Source organism: Oncorhynchus nerka, linkage group LG13 (genome assembly GCF_034236695.1).
Source record: "Oncorhynchus nerka isolate Pitt River linkage group LG13, Oner_Uvic_2.0, whole genome shotgun sequence".
Taxonomy (NCBI): domain Eukaryota; kingdom Metazoa; phylum Chordata; class Actinopteri; order Salmoniformes; family Salmonidae; genus Oncorhynchus; species Oncorhynchus nerka.
The window spans coordinates 74847623-74853250 of NC_088408.1; the positions used below are offsets into that span (position 1 = coordinate 74847623).

The window sequence follows — 5628 nt, forward strand, 5'->3', positions numbered from 1 at the left end:
TGTCACACACACACACAAACACACATATGCAGAGAGAATATAAGGGACATTGTCACATGTCTGTGATAGGCTATAGGCTGCAAGCTTTTTGATCCCTTGTGGAATCAATCCTAAAAAAATGTTTATGCTAGTCAGGTTTGCAATTAAGATGTTATTTAGAACATTTCTGTGGGTAAAATAGAATGCTTTTTAGCATGTGACAACCTGTATAATACGCTTAAGTCACGCAGGCTCCATTTTGAAATGAAAGCGAGGCTGAGGTGGGTAACCCCCGGAAGTCGCTAGTCAAAACAACAATACACTGGATTTATATCGATACATGGGCAGATGAAGACGTTAGACTTTTTAAAATGTATTTTTAATTTAACGAGGCAAGTTAGTTCCGAAGAAATTCTTATTTACAATGACGGCCAACCCCTAACGACGCTAGGACAATTGTGCGCCGCTCTATGGGACTTCCAAACACGGCCGGTTGTGATACAGCCTGTAACGTTAATCGAAACAGGGTCTTGTGGTGACGCCTCTTGCGCTGAGATGCAGTGCCTTAGACCGCTGCGCTACTCGGGAGCCCTGTATGCCCAAGGCAGTCAAACTAAGAGGTTACTGTAACTGGATCGAGGGTTACATTCACGATGTACAAGGTAAGATGATGTATTTGTACTTTTTTTGCAGCTAGCTAGGTAGCTAACGCAACTTTGTAGGTTGAAAAAGGTGTAAAGTTGGTATTTTAACGTAGCTTATTTGATCATATTACTGAATGTTTTCAGCTATTGCTACATAAACTCTTTGTAGCTAAGTATTTAGTTAATGTTCCCTGTTGTTGTGCGTGCCGTCTTGGTTCAAGTATGGGTTCAGTCAGGAGTGAGGCAGGCAGGTGTAGTTTGACAGCAATGTCACACATTGTCCTCACATTATTCGTACATAATTCAGGTAGATGCGGGTCAGTTAGGAAAGTAGGTGTCAATTGAGTAATTATGTTTCTATCTGCAAATTAGGATAATATTACTTTAGAAACAAACGGAAATGCGCTTGGATGCACGACTCGAATGGCAAGTGTGGAGGTATCAGTGTTGCCAACTAATTTTCAGGTTAAGATGCTAGAAGCAGGTTGATTTGTTGCTAAATGACGTTGTGATGTCATTGCGTGATAACGTAAAACTGCGTCATTACGTAGAATACACAATAACGTTTCTCAAATTGACTGGCCATCTCGGCAAAAAATATGATTTGACATTTGTTCATGTATAGACTCCCACTCTTTTCTGTACTTCTGGCTGTACAATTTTGATTGAGACATGTTGATTGATGTTGTAAGTTCTTTTCAAGATCAAACATTCGTGACCAACTATATTCATTGGGTTTGACTCGTCGAACCCGTACTACTGCTGCTGCAGTCAGCCAAAATCGCAATGTACTTTAATATATATTTTTTTAACAACAAATCAATACAGAAGGTACATGAGGGAACACAAGTATATATAGATTATAAACAATGGACAATTGAGCTAGGGGGTACAATATCACATTACAATTACACAAGGACCTTAAGGGACATACATACGCTTACAATTCTACCAGCTTTTTTGTTAGAGTATTTAACTCTTAAAATACAGTTCAATTTCTTGAAAGAAGGTGTCACACAATCTTTGACAGCTATGAGTTCACATTTATTAATGTTAAGATATAGACCATACGCTTTGGAAAAGGATTGTAATCACATTGATCGCTATGGGAATTTGGTTAGCGTCTTTCAGAAAAAGTGTAGTATCGTCAGCCAGCTGGCTTATAATAATTTCTTTACCAGCTATGGAAATACCTTGTACAGGACTATTATTTAAAGAATTTGTAAGAAGTTGGGTGATTAATAAAAACAGGTACGGAGAGATAGGACCATCTTGCCTAATTCCTCTCTTTAACTCAAATCTAGGTGAGGTGCCAAATTTCAATTTGATAGAGCTGTTACCATTTGTATAGAGAGTCTTAATAGCCTTACAGACAAAATCCCCAAAGCCAAGTTTCTCAAGGGAGTGGAAGAGGAACTGATGCTCTACTGTGTCAAATGCTTTATAAAAATCTAAAAATAATATGAAGATATCCTCAGGTATTAGGTCTGAGTAGTCAAGTATGTCTAATACTAGTCTGACATTGTTAGAAATATGTCTGTTCCTCATGAAGCCAGACTGTGTTTCATCAATGATTGCATCCAGGACTTCTTTAATTATTTTTGCAAGTAGTAAGGCTAATATCTTATAGTCATTATTAAGAAGACAAATTGGACGCCAGTTATCGATGAGCAGCACTTATTTTTTAGGCTTAGGTATCAGTGTTATTAACCCCTGACTCATTGTAGGAGGGAGAACATTGTTTTTAATCCTCTCTAAAAAAGACTTCAATTAGGAAGAGAGCTACTTGTTCAGAAGATAATTTGTAAAATTCTGATGTAATTCCATCAACACCTGGTGATTTATTGTTCTTTAGATGTTTGATAGACTCTAATCTCTTCAACTTTTATTGGTTCATCACACTGTTTAGATTTGCAATGTACTGAAATTGCTGCTGGCCTGCTGCTGACGTCATTCACAATGCACTTTTGCAGCCATGCACGTGTGTTGTGACTTAGTGTGTGACAGAGAAAATTGTTTTTGTCATTTAGAGGGAAAATATGTGCATTTTAGCATTTGAGTCACTTTTCAAAAGTTTTTGAATAAATTTTTAAAAGTAGCTAAATTGGTTGCTAGGTGCTGTTTGAAAAGAAAGTTGCCAGGGTGGTCTGAAAAGTTGCTAAATCTCGCAAAAAAATGGCTAAATTGGCATCACTGGGAGGTATGTGTTTAATTTGTGTGCTAGGATGCCACGAACCGCAATCCAAAAATGGAAAGTGCTGTATGTGTGTCAAATTTACTCAATTCCCATTTTCATCAAGAATAATAAAATGGTAATGTAATCCCTTAAATTACATACCTTTATGTTATTTTCAATTAGATATAATAGACCCAAATTGAGTAATTTTGACCCCACCAGATAGTTACAATACTTAGCAGTATTTTCTTCAAACCCCTCACTAGTGAAAATCCATACATCTATGCAATAATCAAACCTCTTAAGTTTTTAATTTCAGGCAAGTAGACTTTTTTTGCATTGTTTCGGGTTCTGCTTTGATTTAGCCTAAATTAATGCATTATGGAATTGTTTGGACAAACCATATCATTATCTGTTCTTTGTGTCCCTTATGGAAGGTTCTAGTAGTTGAAACGCGTTGCAGTTGTTTGTCCTGATGTTCTAGTCTGACTTTACCCATATGTATTATTTTGTAAATATATTCTGTTAATAGTTCATTAAAGTTTGTCGCAATGTCCCGGCCGCCTACTCTTCATCTTTCTTTGGATTACTTGCCATTTAGGAGTCAATCTTCATCTCACTTTATGGTGTGTTGAAATAAATATTTTGTCTAACTCACTTATTTTTCACTTTTTTCCCCCAGCTGCAGTTCTACTCTGAAAGTCCATTCATCATGGAGACTAAATGCAACTGCAAAGCTGGCCCGGGACAGTGCAACCATTCCCTCAGTTTACTGTAAGCCATTGCTCATTACATTAAAATGGGCTACACATCTATTCCACCAACAGAAACCTAAACATGCTTGCCTCAAACATGGCACATCCGACGCGTACGTCAGGCCTGAAGTCAAAACATGTAAAAACAGTTAGATTATCGAAAGTAAAGCCACTGAGGAATAACAATGCACCTGCCAACAAGGTCCGCAGGACTTGAGGGGATTGTGCCAAATATGTATTGTCCAGTCCCTACACCATTGCCCAGTAAATAGTTTGCAAGGAACCTTATGCAAAAACCTTGCTGCAATAGGAAGCAACTGCCAGATATACACCTTGCTGGCCTCAAACTCAGCATACTTTTTTTGTGAAATGCAACAATTATTTCCTTGAGAGTCTGAAAAGTTGGTGGACATGAAGTCCAAGTTGGACCAATACTTTTTTGAGCACTTCCTGCCAGCCCTGTGCAGGAATAAAGAAAAAATAAATCACACTGGTAGGTGGACAGGTGTGTCTCTGGTCAACACTCCAGTCCAGTTGGTGGCGGTAATGCACCTTAAAGTTGGTTGCCAACCGCCATATAAAATCCTCAGAAGAAGAAGGTGGAATGGTGATACCCTGGTGCCATGGTAAAAATAAATACTGGTGTAGTTTATTCAGTGATGTACAGGACTGGACTTTGAAATGTTTGTAATTCCAGTTACATGATTGAAGCTTAAAATATGTCTATAAATGGAGTTAGTCTATTTGATTGAAGCTTGAACTTTTAATGAACTGTGAAATTATTGATGCTGGAGACATGTATTTTGATAATTAAATAGTCATGTTTGAAAAGCATTTGTCATGGTATTCTTCTCAGGTAGAAATTCAGTATATCAATCTATTGTACATCACAGAAATACAGGGTTCTCCCTTAAGCATTACAGTGGCTCTCTACATTGAGTGTTAGACAAATGGATAAATGCTTACAATAAACAATTCTTCATTCATTCCCATATAGTGGAAATGGGTAGAGCACAAGATACGTGTTCTTAAAAACAGTAGCTCTTGGAAAGTTGAGTACAGCACGTACAAACCACAGCTGGTTAACTGAACTGGCGAGTGTCAGGGGGATCACGCTATCAAATATGTCTTCTAAGCCTGGTAATCAGCTTTCAGGGTGTCAGTTTTTAACCCCCGTGTACAACATGATGAACCTGGGATCACACTGGAAACTAAACTGTTGCCTTCTTAGTGAGTCATTCTCCTTTGCTAGCCAATCTATTTCATCACGCGCTGCCTCCAGTGGCTCTTCCGTAGGCAGGGGCTTCTGTGTAATCATGCTTTGGGAATAGCAGCTCTGCAACCTGGCCAGCTCTAGGGGAGAAGGAGGGTCCGTCATGGTCTGGGACGGTGTGTCCGGGAGAAGGGCCTTGGTCAGGGAGGTGACCAAGAAGCCGATGGTTACTCTGACAGAGGAACTCTAGAGTTCCTCTGTGGAGATGGAATAACCTCCCAGAAGGACAACCATCTCTTCAGCACTCCACCTATCAGGCCTTTATGGTAGAGGTTCCAGACGGAATCCCATTGAGCACATCTGGGATCTGTTGGATCGGAGGGTAAGGGCTACGGCCATTCTCCCCAGAAATGTCTGGGAACTTGTAGGTGCCTTGGTGGAAGAGGGGGGTAACATCTCACAGCAAGAACTGGCAAATCTGGTGCAGTCCATGAGGAGGAGATGCACTGTAGTACTTAATGCAGCTGGTGGCCACACCAGATACTGACTGTGACTTTTGATTTTGACCTCCCTTTTGTTCAGGGACACATTATTCAATTTCTGTTAGTCACGTCTGTGGAACTTGTTCAGTTCATGTCTCAGTTGTTGAATCTTGTTATGTTCATACAAATATTTACACACGTTAAGTTTGCTGAAAATAAACACGGAAGTTTATTTTTTTGCTGAGTTTACTATCTTAACTAGCTACCATCACACAACAACATGTTGGCTGGGCTTACTTCCGGGGTCATATGATTTCCCCAACCTCACTTTAATTTCAAAATGTCACCTGAAGCATCACTAAATTAAATGTTTGGTGCT

The 5628-nt window shown here is 39.2% G+C and overlaps 1 long non-coding RNA gene across 1 annotated transcript; it reads left to right on the forward strand.

The window, feature by feature from the left end:
• The first annotated feature begins 251 nt into the window (after positions 1-251).
• LOC115140588 (uncharacterized) lies at positions 252-4385 on the forward strand. Its single transcript, XR_003865259.2, has 2 exons — positions 252-641; positions 3482-4385. It is a non-coding gene; the product is annotated as an uncharacterized LOC115140588 (long non-coding RNA).
• The last annotated feature ends 1243 nt before the right edge of the window (positions 4386-5628 follow it).